The sequence below is a fragment of the Mya arenaria genome, chromosome 16 (assembly GCF_026914265.1).
Source record: "Mya arenaria isolate MELC-2E11 chromosome 16, ASM2691426v1".
NCBI classification, from domain to species: Eukaryota; Metazoa; Mollusca; class Bivalvia; order Myida; family Myidae; genus Mya; species Mya arenaria.
In genome coordinates, this window is record NC_069137.1 from 10452667 (window position 1) to 10472086 (window position 19420).

Here is a 19420-nt window from a genome sequence, read left to right on the forward strand (position 1 = left end):
CTATCCTTTAGGTGGACTATTTGAAATGATAAAAAATAGCAAAGCTAGATATTCAAGTGGAAACGAAATCTGCAACGCATAATTATATCCAACCTGACACATTATCTATATATAAAAACAAAACAATACTTGTCAATAAGGCGCTGTAAAGATGCTTTGAATACAAGTAGAGGTATATTTTTTTTAAATGACAGCAAAATGCCAACTAGGAAAACTACAACATTAATTTATTTTATTAGGTGAATTCAAATTAGTCGAGTTACTAGTATATGACCTCTGTCTGAATTATTGTGTTTCTTTCTTCGGGCTAAGGCCGTCGCTGCTGACCTTGGGTAAATAGCAAATTTTAAAAATAGCAACTTTCGTTATTATAATATATGTTTTGGCTATATTGAAATTAGTAGTTAATTTTTAATTATTCAACATGCACTCACAATATTGTTGAATTATTTAACATGTTTTTCCAATCCCTTTTATCTGTGGTTTATACATTGTTTTTATTATTTTCAATTATTAATCGTCGTTGCTGGAGGCAATACAGTATTGACTTATAGTATGATTACAAAACAAACGGCTGATGTGAAGGGGCTTCAAACGGGTTACATGTTGACAATGATTTGAAGTCCGTTACATTTACCACTTGGCTACAGAGAATAATTGAATACTACGTCCAGCGTACTTGTAACAAATACATCGTCACGAAAATATCGCGAATACACGGAGAGCCTACGGTAACTGATTTTAACAAGCATTAGAGTCAGTATCAGGCTAGTTTTGGCGGACACTACGATGATTTAAAGAACAGTTACCAGATACTTAACGAGAAATAAAATCTTAAGCAATACATTTCTCAAATTTAGTGATGTGTAACCTGGATATCCGATGAAACAGTTTTATGCTCTATTTGTTTTGAATCTTACTTTAAACTTAAAGAAAAATGTCGTATTATATTTCTGGGCCGAGTTTGAATGTCACGTGGAACATTTTAATGATACTGTAAACATATTAAACTATTTTCGGACTGAAATTCAAGGATATGATATCATAAATCACATCTTATGCATTAGTTCAGAACATGACAGGTAAGGTTGCGGGGCATTAATGAAATGGATAAAAGAGTATTAGGAGTGCTGTGCTTTGGTAGCCAACTTAGATATGAGAGCAATTTGTAAAACAAAAACAATCATCAAATCCATTCATATAACATCATCTTATCTGGTATACTTACGTCTTGTGTGTCTAAATTGAAATCGTTTCTAAATGTAAATATTGACTTTAACCTATTGTGATATTACTTGGCCTAGACATGAATTCGAGTAAGCTTATTAACAGTCCATTTAGGATAATTTTTTGTTAATCATTGAATTAACACAAATAAAATAGTTACATGGAAACAAACAACTGCTGGTGAAGGATATGTGCCAACCAGTCATCGAACGCTCGAAATAGTTTATAGTGGATTGTGAAGACAGTAGTAAGTTGATGTGAAGACAGTAGTAAGTTGATGTTAATCACTATCGACCTCGTTTCTTTGATAGAAGTTAGTACTGGTGTCCTCTCTGGGAGGATAGAGAACATACCCCTGAAGGTGTTCTTACCCACAAACGTTACCACTAGACCACACTCGAAGATGACCATGCCAAATGTTAATGCGTTTTATAATAGCATGCGAAGAGTATGGAGCTTAAGTAAAGTATCTTATCAGTTCTACTCTTCCTCGGAACAAAAGCTGTCAATTCCGTTTTTACTTCTCAAAGCAATGTACGTGTGTACAATGCCTCTCGGTGCATTCGCTAAAACCTACCTGTAAAAAAAGCAATTGAACGACACAATATGATTGATGGTTGGAATTTCAATGATTTCAGACGTTCACCGTGACTTGTGTGCAATAGTATGGAAACCTATTCACATTCAGAATTGCATAAAAGTAGAATAGTTTAATGTCATATTAATCTTAAATCCTAGCTTAGGCCAAATTATAAATTGTTTGTTTCCGATGTCACTGCCCAAATAGTATCATCAGGTCGAAAAATCTATTTTAGGTATATCTGTGTTTCAAAGTCATTTGCACACAGTTTTGCCAGAAGTCACCTTTCCCTAAGTGTTCTTTGAAAACAGTACAAACGTGTGTATTTGTGGTGCTAGAAACTACCCAAACAATATACCCTTGGTGAGAGGAAACCATCAGAATATGTCCGGTAACAAAAAGACAAATTGTGACAGAGGCCAATAATAAGGATCCGGCGGCAAATCGGAAACATCACTATTTTGTTAAGCCGTTTAAAGCAGGCTTCCGACAAAACTGTTCAGCTCTTGTACGATATATGCTCGTGATTTGGGACACATTTCAGGACATGTAATCTTAAAAAGTAGAAATACCTACCAACTCTATACTGATTTACTCCAGTATGATCCTTCACACTGAGGTAGCTGTGTTGTAAATAGCTGACTAGATTTATAATGGGGAAAAATCTGAATCGTAACTCAGCTCTCTTATTTCTTTTACTTTGCCTTGTTATTTCCCCTTAAAGAGATTTTTGTGTAGACATTATATAGTAACAATTGTACGTATGCATTATATGAATACATCAACAAATCTGCGTTTAAAGCTGCACTTTAACAGATATACCATTTTTTTTTTGTCTTGGAAAGAGCAAATTTTTTCGTTAACATAGATCTACAAACCAGTGATAAAAGATAGCGGACAAAAAATTAGATCGCAGATTTTTATATTTCCGTTCAAAAATTAATGTTTTAAGGGTTAAACTAACGGTTTAAGAAAAATGCAAAAAACATCATTTTTTTTTAAACTTGAATATAAAAATCTGCGATCTATTTTTTTGTCGTCATCAGACTTATATAACTGGTGTTCATGTTTTTTTTTACAAAATTTGGCTTGTCCCAGGACAAAAAACAACAACAAAGCATTTAAACTGTGAGAGTGCATCTTTGAAATTCTATGGTAAGCTTTTGAACCTATGGCTGTAAATACATACGGTTTAATCAGAAATCTTGCTGTTTATTCAAAACCTTCTTAGCGAAGAGACTATATACGATTCTAAAGGTTTACTTAGTGGTATTGCTATTTCAAAACTTCGCAAAATTTCTGACATGGAGTTATTAATAAGGATTGTAATAAGTATGATTCTTAGTCGTGTTTTTGACGTGTCGGCGCGAAACCCGTGAAGCACCAATCTTATTCTTAGTCGTGTTTTCACTTGGCGGAAAACTCTGCCAAAAAGAAATGGCCGAAATCACGGTGTTATTCGCTTATTTGGGTTAAACGGAGGTGTTTTTAAGCGAATATTTAGTATGAACTTATTTCAAATATGGACGAATAAATCTGCGCAGTTAAGGACTCCTACACGGGTGAATTTAAGTATTCTGAATATATATTTAGGGTCGGAATACTAGCATAGATTAAGATAAATAAAAGATTATTTCCAACCATGGGTCATGTGATATATGAAGTAATATGTCCATGAAAAACGTCACCTTTTGACAATTGTGTTCTTTTGAAAAAGAAACACAAAGCCATCTTGTTATGCACCAGTCAACTGTAACGACGCCCCACCCCCCAGGTCCGGGGGTATACCGGGGATAGCCGAGGAAATGGGCCTGGGCCGTGTTTTTACCTTTCAGGTGGCCCCGCAGTGCCGGGTGAATGTGGTGGTGGTTTACCATCAATTCATCCCCGCATGGCGGGGATTTTAGCCGGGGTTAGCTGGACCGAAAGTCAAATTCCCTGCTATTCCCCGGACCTGGGGGTCCGTGGTTACAATTGACTGGTGCATTATTCATTAAAAAAGCCATCCGGTGACATTTAACATAAACTCATTTTGGCATGGCTTAATTCTAAATTTGAGCTACAGATGGTCTTGTACAAGCACACGAATATGATTTAAGTATTATATCTAAATTGATATACCAGTCAAGTATAAGTGATCAGGGTTTTTTTGTTAGTATTTGGCCAAATAATAACTTTAATATATTACTTAACACTAATACTGCCTACAAGTACGCTTCTAAAGTTTAGCTAAGACTAACGCTTTACTCACTGACAGGTGCATTCCATTACAATTTTACTTTTTGAAACATCGAAACAAAACTTTGCTACATTTTAAGTTGACTGTCAACGTTAAAAAACTAACAACAGCAACCAATTTCACGTTCTAAACAGAGTTTTTACAAACTGAGCCTGTTAAATTTAAACGTTGACGTACTTTGAAGTAATCCATGGTGATGAGTTCATCTTCCCGGCGTCACTTTTCTTCAAATTCTTCTTTGTTGACATTATATAAATGGCAGTTTGTTCAAAGGGGAGTAATAGTATTTGTTTGTGGTGTTTACCAGTTAACAGTCGAACCATTGGTTTGAAGTCGTGATTATCATAACTACTAGGAAAACATTTTATATATGATTATTGGAGGCCGTTTATAGTCATTTGTGTTTAATATAAGGCAGCTTACGGGATTAAACTAGGAATGAATAGGCCTTCTGCAAATTTTACGTTTGAAAAAACTGTCATATGTTTGTGTTAGTCGTGATAATCATGACATCTTGAGTGCTTTTCATGTGCTGATTGATCGCTATGAGCTCATACCATCACACCATACTCAGACAGCTAAAAATGGCCACTAGTGAACAAGAGGAAATTGGTTGAAACTCTCTGGTAAAACAGGTTTAAATCTGTGAGAAAAAAAATGTGTTCTGTATACACAGTTGACATTTTCATTTTTCAAAAAAAAATTCTTTAGGATAAATTTACGTTATGGAAGCATTACAAGCGTACAAGCGGATTCAATGGGGTTTGGGGCCCATCCGGCGCCCCCCCCCCCCAAAAAAAAAAAAAAAAAAAAAACACAACAAAAACAAACAAAACAAACAACATCCAATCCGACTTGTGTATTTTAAAGCTGCACTCTCACAGATTGAACGTTTGACAACTTATTTATTTTTTTTGTCTTGGAACGAGCCAATTTTTGCGAAATCCATTCAATCCAGTTAAATAAGAATGCTGACAAAAAATTAGATCGCAGATTTTTATATTTAAGTTCAAAAATTGATGTTTTATGCATTTTTCTTAAACCGTTTATAGGCCATAACAACTTTTTTTTTGAACGGAAATATGATAATCTACGATCTGATTTTTTGTCAGCAATCTTATATCATTGGAGTATAGATATTAACGCAAAAATTTGCTCATTTCAAGACAAAAAATAAAAAAAGTTGTAAAAATGGTAAATCTGTGAGAGTGCAGCTTTAATATCGGAGATTAAATTACAGATTTTCGCAATATATAAACAACATTTTATCAATTAATTTCGGGATAGGGAGGGATGGGGGGGGGGTCAAGCCCCCATAACCACATTTATAGCATGTTAATTTCAGTTCTGTGAAGGGGGCGCATTCACATGTTCGCCTTCAAAGTTGCGCCCCCTGTAACGCAAATTTATGGATCCTACACAGATGTTTTTGTTGAGTTGCACAGTTAAATATAAGTTCTCTGTTAGAATTAACCTGATTGGGATGCTTCAGAAACTCCCTACATACACAAATGCTCATACGAAAAGAGCATAAATCATTTTAAACAGGTCAGTCATAAACTATTTAATCCTTTTATGTAGAGTAGTTATTGAGCAGTACAATCATAAATCCCATTAACAGTGTGTGTATACCACGTGATAAATTACGTCATATATGCTACGTCGGAAGGCAATATTTAGCTTAAAAAGACTTAAATCAAAGATAACTTTTCTTTTACTATACCATTTTAAATAAAACAAAGAGCAGTCTATGCCACTTAAAGAGCCACGCATTCCTTTTATTACCGAAGTTTCATAAGGTGATTAGTTTTATCGAACACTTCGACAAACCTGTTTTCAAAATAATGTTTTGACAGTGCACCGTCAGACGGCCGTGTTGTGAAAAGGTTTGTCGAAGTGTTTTAAGAAACTAAACTTTCAATCAATCTCTGGTAAACGACTGAAGGCAGGGCTCCGTAAGCGGCGTAGACTGCGCTACGTTTCAATTAAAATGGTGAAGAAATAGTGAAGTTATCTTTGTTTAAGGTCTTCATTCGAAGCAAAATATTGCCGTCCGACGTAGCATTTATGACGCAATGTATCACGTGGTATACACACACTGATTTAGTAAAGCAGTCAAACGCTAACGAGCGTTATTGTCATACACCGTACTAAGATATTTAAACCGACAGCTGTACACAGCGATTTCTGGAACGGCTGGAAGAAGCGATGATTTGTTGAAGCTATTTCAGCTAGTAGGTCTCTTACATGTACTCTTTTAATGCTTTAGTATTTCGTAACTTTAGCCCTAACCCCAACCTTACCCCTTACCCTAACCACGACAAACTCAAACACGAGGTCAACTCCCAAAGAGAACTACATTTTAAAAGAAGTATTCAAACATAGAAGTTAAAACAAGCAGTTAGCTAGGAACGGCGTAACAATTTTTAACTTTAACCAATGCTTTTAATAAAACTGGCAATGGAACAAGGGATAAGCCCGCTTAGCTATTCAAAAAACAATAACAAGGACTCCGTTTAAGGCACAAGGCTAACAGACACTGGTCAAGAGAAACACAACCAGGCGTGTAGCTGACTGTACACAAGTTTGGACATGTCGAAGTTTTTGTCAAACCAAAAACCCCAAATTTGATTTAAAAAATAAGGGGTAAGTGTGAAGGGGTTAATATGCTGTCCGGCATCGATCTGCGTAATCCCAAATTAGCCCTAGCTACGCGCCTGACGACATACAAATAACATCCGAATACACAGTAAATCTAACATTTCTAGATCAGTTATAACGATGTTCCTTTTGAAAATCATGGGGGATAAAACCTGCATTGAAATGGTCAAACAATCTAAATAGCATAGCTATGGTAATAATTAGTTTATTTATAGAATATGTATTAAAAACATAAGAGGAATGATGCAAAAACCGTACATTTATTTTAATTACACAGGAATGAAATCCATCAGCTTCAAAAACAGTGAGGGTATTAGTCTTGTAATTTAGCTATTATGAGCTCACAATCAGGCACTGCAGTATTTGTTTTTTTTTTATATACCCCATCATTTTCTTTTAACTTTCTGTACTAATTTTAAGGCAAAACCTTTTTATGGACCCTTTGAGAAAAGTTGCAAAATTATGTTGGTATGTCGTTTGATAAAACAATTCTTGTCTGCACAATCAAAAACAGTCTGTCCATGAAACAGTTTTTTACTAGAAGATGACTCCTATTGTTTTGAGGTCAGTAGGTGAAACATCTAGGTCAACAGTCAGATAAAATCTTTTTCTGCACAGTAACTTGAGGACAGTTTAAACAAGGACCACCAAACCTAAGTGGTATGTTGCTTTTGACTGGAAGAAGACCCCTGTTATTATTAACCAGGTTTTCACATAGTAAAACCTGGTTATTAGAATGACGTCACTTACCTCATTGCTAGGGCGGGCGGGCCAATTCAAACTGCTATTAAAAAAGAAAATCGATTGAAACTAAATTACTTTAGCTCGGGTTGACATATCTTGACAAAACTTGCTATTTAAAAAGAGTTTATGGAAAGCTTTCATGGGTTGAGTTTTGGGCCCCTAGGGTCAAGGTCAAGGTCACTGTTACTAAAAATAGAAAATGGTTGAAAATGAATAAATTTAGTTAGGGTTGACATTTCTTAACCAAACTTCACATATAGGAATAGTTTAAGGATATATTTCATTGGAATGCGTTGGGGGCCCCAAGGGTCAAGGTCAATGTCACTATTACAAAAAATAGAAAAACGGTTGAAACTGAATATTACACTGAAAGCTGAAGTTCTTCTGTCAACCATTGTAAAACCTGGTTTCGTTGCATTGAAGCTTGTTATTTTTTTATTTATTAATTTATTTATTATTTTTATTCATTTATTAATTAATTATTTTTTTTTGGGTGAGGGAGGGGGGGAGGGGGGGGCGGTTTCAGTACATGTAGGTCAACGATTAAGGTCGCAGCCAACAGTGTTATCAAAAAACCATCATCACAATACTGAATGGTTTTTCCTAGTACCATGAAACTTTAATGGTAAATGTCCTTTACAGGAAGACAACTCTTATCGTTGTTATCATGGTTAGTAGCATTATGAATTTTTGTTGGTACAATGACAAGGTCTACATTCGTATAACATACAGTGTCCGCAGTTGGCGCTTTTGATTCAGCTGTGTGCGTCTTATTAAAATGAAATATCGTATCGTGAGATAGTTCAACTTTACAAGTTAATATTGATGCCGTTTCAAACGTTGTTTACTTTAACAGAGTTCTAAACAATCGGCCAAATATCTGAACTCGGACCATAACCAAACAAATTTGATTAAAATCACTTTCTACACTCTCTTTCTTTAGTTCATTGTCGTTTGGGCCCTTGCCTCCTGCCTCTTAACATGTTTTTAGCTACAGGACTTGTCCCTGTAGATTTCATTGTATAATTGAGGAATAGTTTCGGCATATTCCATTTAAAAATAGAGGGCGCTCCAAGCAGACGTTTCGCATTAAATATTGTATTTATCTGATTAGCATTGTTACAATTTGCTTGATGCCAAACGTTAAAGACGTTCAATAGGTCAATATGTTTATACCGCACAATTTTGCACAAATGCATCTTAAGATATTGTCACGTTTATTGGATAGTAAATTTATATATGCGAGTTAAAACTGATATTAGGCTGTTGATTATGTTTGGATATTATGAAAAAAAAATAATATTTTTTTTACGAATAAATAAGACTATGTGAGTATCATGTATTATTATTCGAAAATCTTGGCGGATACAGTGAAAATACATATATATGTTTATATATTACACAAGGTAATAAATCTTCATAATAATAGTGCTTTCAATCAATTTTATTATTCATTTTTGATGTACATGTATGTACTGACACTATTGGGCATGAAGATACACATTATATTACATGTAATGTCATCTATGTACTTATACATTATACATTGTTCATGTTTTCAGTCACCAAAGCGTTACTGAGGCTGGGGATCGTGACCTGTATATTTTCCCTGTTATCTCTCGGAATTAACATCAGTTCAGTGGCAACAGGTGTTGCGTTCCCGTATGACGCCGGAGGGGGATCATCGCAGGAGTGTTTGTAGGTTAATTGTTTTCTCTCTGTTTTCTAATTTTAATCTTTATATGGAAATGGGCAATTACCAGGCATGTAACTGTATAAAATACCCCCTAAGGGTTGCATATAGTATTCGCAATGTCCGTCAATCTGTGTGTCCGTTCAGAACACACTTTGTATCCACAATGACTCAAAAACAGTTTCACCCAGGACCATTAAACCTCGATATGTCAAAGGTCACGGTCATCAGTCTTATGCTATTTTTCTTATTTTTTATGTATAATAACTTGAGAACGGTTTTACCTAGGACCATGTAATGTCCGTGGTAGGTTGTCCTTTGCAAGTAGTTGAACCCGTTTATGAGGAGGAGGGGGGTCACTAGGTGAAACGTAAATATCACAGTCAACAGTATCTGTCCTCAATAACGGTTTAATCGAGGACCATGACACGTTAGTTGTACTAACCCTTGAGCAACGATCTTGTGAAAACATTATCCGCATTAACTTGAGACGGACTATCAAACTTCCGAAGCAGGGTTGCCATTGGCCAATAGATGACATCTTTTATTTTAGGGGTCAGTAGGACAAAGTTAAAGATCACGATTAACAGCATTATGAACACTTTGTCTACTTGCTTAATAACTCGAGAATGGTTTGACCTAGAACAATTAAACGTTAATGGTAGGTTGCAATCGACCAGGAGGTAACCCCTCTTCTTGTTAGGTCAGTTGGTCAAAGGTCAATACTCATTGCATTTTACAAATATTGCTTTCGGATGCATCTGGATCTCACTTTAAAGGGCAATAATGTGACGGAGAGTTTGAATTGATTTCCTTTTGATTTATGCAATGCTCCAACTTCGTTTCATTTATTTTAGGAAGTGATGTCTTAGTTCTGGTAGCAGATATTTGTAGCTTAAAGTTCAATTGGTTATCACTCCGACAAGGCCCAATCGTGGACATTTGTCACGTTCCCCTGACAGTTTTCATTTTATTTATGTTTTTGTGTTTTGTTTTAGACCTATTTCCGAAATGATGGAACATTCCGACTGACAAAGCTGTGTCGGTAAATATGTAGCACTAAGCCTAGCCGATTTTGTTCAACTCTATTAAATGATAAACCTTAAGAAAAACTTATTTTCGTTTCAAAACTTTTTTTATGAAGCCATGTTTTGTTTTATTGAATTGTAGAGTACGAGTATATTTAAACTGCATTCAAAAGGTGAACATTTGTATATATCGCTAGTACATACTTGTATGAATATGACTTTCTCTTCAAACAGTTATGTATCTACACATAAACATGTACTTATATAACGGAAATATGAAAATCTGCGATCGGATCTTTTGTCAGCAATCTTTTATCATTGGCTGTAGATATTTCGCAAAAAAATGCTCTTTCCAAGACAAAAAATAAAAAAGTTGTCAAAACGGTAAATCTGTGAGAGTGCAGCTTTAAAGCACGTAACATGTTGCTCAGTGTTTTGCATAAATCCTCTAAAAATAATTCTCTTCTCTTGACCATATGTCCAATATGCATGTACCGGGACTCGATTTCTGGAAGAAACAGTACAGGCTGGGTAAGTTTACATGACGCATACACTCCAGTCCGAGATCGTTTTGGGGGTAATTTTATCGGCCGTTCCTCTTAAAAAAAGCGCAATCCCAACTCCCATCCAGTTGTGGTTGTTATTTTAAATCCCAAAATACAAAAACGTTTTAGATGTTTATTTTAAACATCCTAAAAAGGATATCTGAAATAAAATGTGGCTAGGAAAATGTCGTAATAAATTCAGCGAAAACAGAAAATTAAATCATTTATAATAAAATTACCACCCTGTTTTTATCCTCATTTTTGGACTTAACACGCCTTTTTCCCCCAAATTCCCCCAAATTCAACAATCACCGGCAGTAAAATTATTTTGAAAAAGTCACTGGGCCATTTAGCGCTGCTGGACTTTCTAGAGAAACGAAGTCAATGTATTGTCATAGCCTAATTGTTTTCGTTAGTTAGCGGTGGCATGCAAATATTTTCTTGCGCATGATTATACCTGCCCAGGCACGCGCTTGATAGTGCTCTTATCGATTCCATGAGTGAGCTGAGCCGGGTGTTAAGGCTTGACCTGGGAAATAATTAGTTTACTGATGTTCAGAGTCCGCGCCTTCCTTAAGGTGTGCATGTAGGAATGTTGGTGCGCATATTTATGCGCAAGCGCGGACCCGGTAGGGCACATGACCTTGACCGTAATCCAAACGTCGATCAAGGTGATCCTAGTACATTTTCTTACTATTATCAATACACATTATAGTGTATGCAGTAAGGCTGAAAATATTGACTGTAAAAATCGCAACTGTACCTTAACCTAAAGACTACGTTATTTATCAATAGGATACATTGGAATGCATGATAAGCATATACATGTACTTTTGATGTACATGTTCAAGTGTTGTTAATTATGTTGGCGTTTTTGTTTTAGGGGTGCTGTATGCTTGTTTATTTTATCCTTGCTTTCATGGCAATAGGATTCAGCGTTGCTGTATTGGGCGTGTTTGCAACTGTCGAGTGTGTAGCTCCATCTACTTCAACTAACGGTAAACTTTAAAAAACCCATCTTTTTCATTTAGTTTTGAGGAACATAATTTTCCTTGTTTGTTATATTAAGGATTTAAGCAAATTTCTGAAATTATTTTGGTAGGGATCTGTTTTTTTTAACCGTTTGCATCCAAACACACAAAAAAAACATTCGACAATATGAGAATGCTTTGATCCAAAAACGCTTCCGGGCTTCAGAGTGAAGATTTGTGGTCATGTTTTTTTTTTTTCAAACGAGAAAAGTAAATTAACAATTATTTTCTTAAAAACAATTCTGGTTACAAATATGCCATTATCCATCATGACGAAGCCACACTATCTTGTTGTTTGGAAACTGTCAATCATTTGGGAACCTTAAACGAAACCTGTTCTTGTAGAACTTATTCCTTTCTGAAATTAATTACATTAAAATATACCTTTGTTAATTCCCTTGACTCAAGAAAACCATGACATGTTAACAGATACACGTGTAATGCAAGCACATTAGTTAACCTAAAAATGGCTAGTTTCATCAAGGCCGATTTTGAGTTGAAGTGATCTCTTAAATCACTACTGGATCATCAGATAGTACTGAACAAACAGTATTTCTCTTTAAACAAAAAAAAGAAAAACAATGGTTTTAAGCAATAAATAGCACACTACATGTGTATAAGATTGGTAGAACATGGATCTTGCTGCAATTAACATCGACCGTAGATGCATCTATTCTTTTACAGTAAGTTATAATCAATAGGTTAAAACTTGAAACTTGACAACGTTTTCGAATCAAAAAGTGATTTTTAAACAAACTGAGAATAATGGAACTCGACGGTACTTAAGTTATGGAAGGAAACACCTTTGATCCCAACTTTTTCGATCATTTTATTGGATTATTGGATATTAAGAATTGATCATTCGAATGAAAACACAGTTAATTGCCAACTAAATGTAGGGAACATGCTGCATGACCGACCTTATTTCACATACATATACTCCTATTTTCTTTAATTTACCCAAACATGTAAATTTTGCCTTACTTATAATTCCATCAACTTGTTAGAAATGTACCAAATTTGAATAAGTACTCTTGACTCATATACTCATACATGTAGACATACATGTAAACCCTATTTTATCTACAGTGCATTGCCTGAGATAAATACAAGTCATAAAAAGTGTCCTTGAAAAACAATTTCACTCACATATAAATACATGTCATTGTATTATCTTGTTTTATCTATATATTATATATATTTATCCCCTAGTCTGTAATATAAGTACACAATAGGTAGATAAGAACAGCTTGTTTCCCATATACATGTTGTATTCACATTTCCTTGTTTGTAATTTTTAGCTCAGTATAAAAGGCTTGTTTCACATATACTGTATATGTTTAAAGCAAGATTATATATCATCTATTTAATACATATATTATCTTGTTTAATCTAATTTAGTTCTTTGCTTGTAATTTAGGTGTATCTTACTTGAATCAGTATAGCCCAATTAATATATATGTTAGATTCACATTTCCTTGTTTGAAATACATATTCATAATTTTTGAAACAGTGTAGGCTTGTCTCACATATGTATACATGTCTATATCAAGATCATATTGTGACTGACCTCTTAGAGGCATGTGCCTACATTTCTCTCTAATCTCTGAAACTTGCCTAACTTAAGATAACACAGTCCATTTTAGAAATTCTTCTTACTGTACATAATGAATCTTGGGCATTTGTTGTTGTTTTATATTAATTAAATACACAACAATTAAATTGAGTAATACTTCAATAATAGCATTATAAAGATTGAATCCTACGGGTTATATTTGATTATTGTGATACATTGATTGTGATATAGGCTAGTATCTATTTTTCACATAGATGTATACAGTATACCATGGTATCTATCTAAATAATGCTAAGTCAAATGTTTAACATGTACGATATGTCTGTACCTAATTTTTTACTTCAAACATATACCATCTGTACCTGTAGCTAGATTTGTCGGTTTTGTGACAATATTTCTATTTTTTATTTTTTTATTCTTTACTGTTTAGTATTAAATTCATCGCTAGTTTGTGTCTGTGATATTGTCTCCAAAGTATCAGAATCAGAATTACATTTACAAAAGTTTCTCTATCACCTATGACTATCATTGCTTGTTCTTTTGAAATTAGTTTGCACATATATATTTTCATATACTACTGTATAGGCAATACAATAAAGTTACATTAAATGAACATGTAGCATATGATAAAGTAATGTCATAAGTAGTTTTTGTTACCTCTTATGGCATACAATACCATATTTCTGCACTTGACGCAAGTATTTATTTTATTGTCTCAAAATGGAACTGTGGGCTTTTATCTTTTAAAGACAATGTTATGTTCCTCACACTTTTAATGGACTTCAAAACTCAACACTTCATTTTCTTTTAAGCTGTTTAATGAGAAATACTGCACTCTTTCAAAAATGATGTTTTACCACATTGAAAGTAAAAACACCTCAAATTAAAGAGCATGTCTATGTAAAGTATCGTATACATAATTAATTCAAATTAATAAATCAAATATTCAATAACTTATTATAATCATTCAAAAAACAAATTCACTTACCCTCGTTTTAGGAAATATTCCATTCATTTAAGTGATAACTATTAAATATCCCATGCTCTACTTCTTAGCCGTGACCTCTCTCTGCTCGCTGTCTGCACTCCCTGACCAAAATCTCATGACACCTGTCAATCATCGGCGCGTGCGACCGAATTAGCTGCGATTGCTACCATCAATAGTTTTTGTGATATTATGATGTACTTATATCCCCTTGAGATTAATTGTTTACATTTAAAAGTTGTTAATTGTTAATTCAATTCTCCCCAATTATATTTTTGATTACTCCTTAGATTTTAAGCCAACTCGTTTATTTTTCTCCACCAAGCAACCTTTTATCCCTTTATTAAAACACATCTTAAAATTTGCACTACTCTTTCCCCACCCCCGCATCCTTCCTCCGACCTCCACTTCCCCCTCTTTTTTCTTCTCCGAACCCTCCTTTGTCACTAAGTACTCAGGGATACCACTCTATATATTCTTTTTCACACGGCAATAACATGAACGTCGATATTTGCACATATAGGCTACGGGTGGGATTGTTCGGATACTATCAATCACGAACTAAAGGTCTAAAATTCCTAAACTCTTTCGAACTGTTGACATGGTTAAGTATGTTATTAATCCTGTCTGGCGACATTCACGAAAATCCGGGTTCCTCATTCTCTTCCTCGACATGCTCGTCGAACTACTAGTTATCAGACTCGAATCTTTCCATGGTTCACTACAATGTTCAAAGTTTTATAAACAAAAAAGAGCTAAATTACTTTGATGTACTGGCATTAACTGAAACATGATTGAACGACAGCGTTGCATCTCACGATATACTTTTTCGTAACTACAGTATTCCATTTAGGCGAGATCGTCCTTCTGACAGCCATGGTGGGGTCTTAGTTTATGTCAAGGACAGCATAACAGCATTTCGCCGAAATGATCTTGAACTAGTTGATAGCCAAGTTATTTGGCTCGAAATCATAGTAAGAAAAAAACATATACTTTTTGGTTCATTCTATCGTCCACCTAACTCAAACGCAATGGTTTTGGATCTCATCAACTAGTCAATTGGTCTCGCGTTTGATACTGGAATTAAAGATATTCTTGTTAGTGGGGATTTTAATCTCGATCAATTTAAGAATCCAACCAAACAGAAGATCAACGACATTTCCTTGAAATATGGTCTTTTTCAAGTTATTCATGAAGCCACTCATTTCACAGAAAATTCCCAATCACTCATTGACCTCATTTTAGTCTCCTCACCTGAGCTTATCCCAATATCTGGGGTTGGTGAACCGTTTCTTGACCAGTCAATACGTTATCACTGTCCAATCTTTTGTTGTTTTAGGTACAACAAAGTAGTTAACACCTCGTTTAAGCGAACAATATGGAAATACTCGGATGGAAACTATGAACTACTTCGTAATAAGATTTCCTTATTTGACTGGAATACATGTTTTGATCAGGATATTGATGTCCATGCAACAACTTTCACTAAACAACTCTTGTTCTTCTTTGAATTATGTATCCCAAACAAAACTGTCCCTATTCGCACATCACACCCTCCCTGGTTTCACAACGAAATTCGTACATCTATCCGCCGTCGTAAAAGGGCATACAAGCCAGCCAAGAAAACCAAGAACCCGGCACATCTGGCAACCTATAAGCAGTTACGCAACGAAACAAATCATCTAATTCGCTCAGCAAAGCACTCTCATTTCAACAAAATAGCATCTGCATTACGTGAACAACATCACAACACTGATTTTTGGAAACTTATCAAGCAATTTATGCAGCCTACGAGCGCTAAACAAAATATCCCCTCCTTGATACACAATAACCAAATATATGAGGACAACTATGACAAAGCAAATATCCTTAACAGGTTTTGTTTTCAATCTCAAAGTAGCCTCGACAGCTCCACTGCCAACCTTCCTAATATCGATAGCAATGACGACACTGCCCTATTATCTGATATCGTTATTACTCCACATGAAGTGTCTGACGCTCTTCATATTCTTAAGAACGGCAAAGCCTCTGGACCAGATCTTGTAAACGGTACAATTCTTAAAGAAGTTTCCAAAGAGCTCTCAACTCCCTTAGCAGGTCTTTTCAATCACTCGTTGCAGGATAGTAAGGTCCCTCGACAATGGAAACTCGCACATGTTTGTGCAATCTTTAAGAAAAATGACCCCCAGGATGTTGGGAACTACAGACCTATATCTCTTCTAAGTGTCATTAGTAAAGTTCTAGAAAGAATTATCCATAAACACGTGTTTAACTTCCTTTGGCAAATCAATGCTATTACGTCATTTCAATCTGGTTTCATCCCAAACGACTCCACTGTCAACCAACTTACATTTGTCCATCATTCATTTTGCCAAGCCCTCGATCAAGGCAAAGAAATAAGAGCCATTTTCTGTGATATTTCGAAAGTCTTTGATAGAGTCTGGCACCAAGGCCTTCTATCTAAACTCCAACAAAATGGTATTTCTGGACGCCTTCTCAATTGGTTTCGCGATTACCTTTCTAATAGAAAACAATGTGTTGTCATTTCCGGTGTTCAATCCGACACTGTTTCAATAACTGCTGGTGTTCCACAAGGGCCACTCTTATTTCTTGTCTATATTAACGACATTGTCAATGATATCAAATCCACCATTAGGCTTTTTGCAGATGATACTACCCTATATATTGCTGGTGACGATCCTAGAGCAGCTGCTATCACTCTTAATTCCGACCTGCACAAAATAAACGAATGGGCTAAACGTTGGCTTGTCACTTTCAATCCATCAACAACCGAATCACTTCTCTTCTCACGAAAACAAAACAGGCTATACCACCCACCTCTCTTCATTAACAACGTCCCAATTCAGGAAGTCGAAAATCATAAGCACCTTGGAATCACACTATCATCGAAAGCAAACGGGCATGAACACATAAACACCATCAAAAAGAAGGCATGGCAACGAACCAATATCATGAGGCAATTCAAGTTTACACTCGATCGAAAATACTTGGAAATTATGTACAAAACATTCATCAGGCCCATTCTTGAATATTCTGACATTGTGTGGGACAACATAACTCAAACTGCAACTGAAGATCTAGAACGAATCCAAACTGAAGCAGCTAGAATAATATCAGGTGCAACACAGTTGGTGTCGCTAAACAATCTCTACAGGTAAACTGGTCTCGAACCCCTTAAGTATAGACGCGAAAAACACAAACTTTGAATACTTTTTAAAATGCACCACTCACTTGCACCTCCTTGTTTAAATGACATGATGCCATCATTTGTTGGTGATGTAACGACATACAGATTAATAAACGCTCGCAACATACGCAATATTCAGTGTAACTCTCGACAATTCGCCTCATCCTTTCTTCCTTCAACAATATCGTTATGGAATTCTCTGTCCGATTCAACTAGAGAAACACAATCGCTTTGTTCTTTTAAGCATGCACTTAATAAAAATAACCCGGTCGTTTCAGACCAATGGACATATCCATTCAACACGCACGACTTCGCATGCACTGTAGTTCTTTACATGAACATCTGTTTTCAAAAAATATCATTGACAGTCCTGTATGTGTCTGTGGAGAAATCGAAGATTCATATCACTATTTTCTAACTTGTCCTCTATTTGTCGACCAGAGAATTGCATTGCTTACTAGCCTCAGACCTCAATTTAATGTCACTTTGCAACTTTAGCTATTTGGCGATAAAAATGCCACACCAGATGTTAACAAGACTATTTTTCAATTTGTACAGACATACATATCTAGTACAAAACGCTTTAAGCGCTAGCACATACCGATTACAAACATTCCAACAATCTCTGAGTACTGTGAGTGACTAGCCCCCCCCCCCCTCTTTTTTCTCCTCCATCTCCTTTCATCATTTCTATCATTACTATCAAACTACCCTAACCTCCGTGTATTTTGTAAGAAATTATATTTTTATAAATATAGCATCTGACCACCATAACATGGCTTAATACTCATATTGTACCAGTTATTTTTGGATATTTCTATTACTTTGTACCAGCAGTAGTATATCAAATAATTCCTGAATATTTTGTACCTCTATCAATGAAAACAGAAGAGAGACTTAGTAAAACCAATTATGGTCAACTCTCAATTCTGTAATTTTCTCACTGTTCATGCGTTTCTTTCACTCAATATATTATATGTATGCAGTTCTGTATTTTCAAATGTTTATTTACTGTGTTCAATATTTTCTGTAATAAATACTGGTAAACCAAACAGTGAAATATTTTTATTTGACTGACGAATATATCACCCAAAACAACTATACATTTCATGACAGTTTATTTGATATCCCGAAACCTTGTTTAATATTCGTACATGACGTGTAACGTTTTAATATCGTAAGATGCGTGTATGAGTTAATTATGAACACACATAGAACCAATGTATCTAATACATATTTACCGGCTCCAATCTTCGTTCTTTAAACCAGTTTAAAAATGTAAGAATAAATTGCTTATAACCAGTTTAAGTTTATACATCTTTCGATAAAATGTGTGTTTCCAAAAACCAACGCGGCTTCTGTCCTTAGTAGTAATACGTTGTAAACGAAGGGCATGTTTATCTGAATGAAGCGGTTATCGTGTCCAAGTGTTAGTGTAAACAATGTGCTGTTTACACAATAAACACAGCCTGCACACTGTGATAATATTTTTTGATCATTTGATAAACGAGTTACGAGTATAGTGAAACAATTTCAACGTTATCAGCCCTGTGCAATTAGGATAATCACCCAAATGGAGATTTTTATTATTACGAAGTTCAGCCGTCTATAAATGAAACTAGTGAACGAATATAACCTTAATTTTATTTCTGCAAAAGCATTTTTGTGTTTGTTAAACAGTTTGATGTATTAATGTATATGGATAATTTAATTGTTGTATCTGTGTCTAAAACGACTGAAGCCATTTATGGACTCATTAAAAGAATGCATAATGTTATAAAATATAATAAGACAATCATTTAAATGACGACCGTCTGAAAAAGCCACCCTCCACTTTCCCCCCCCCCCTATCCCCGCCCCTAACAAAAATACGGGATATATTTTATTGATCTTTACCTTTATT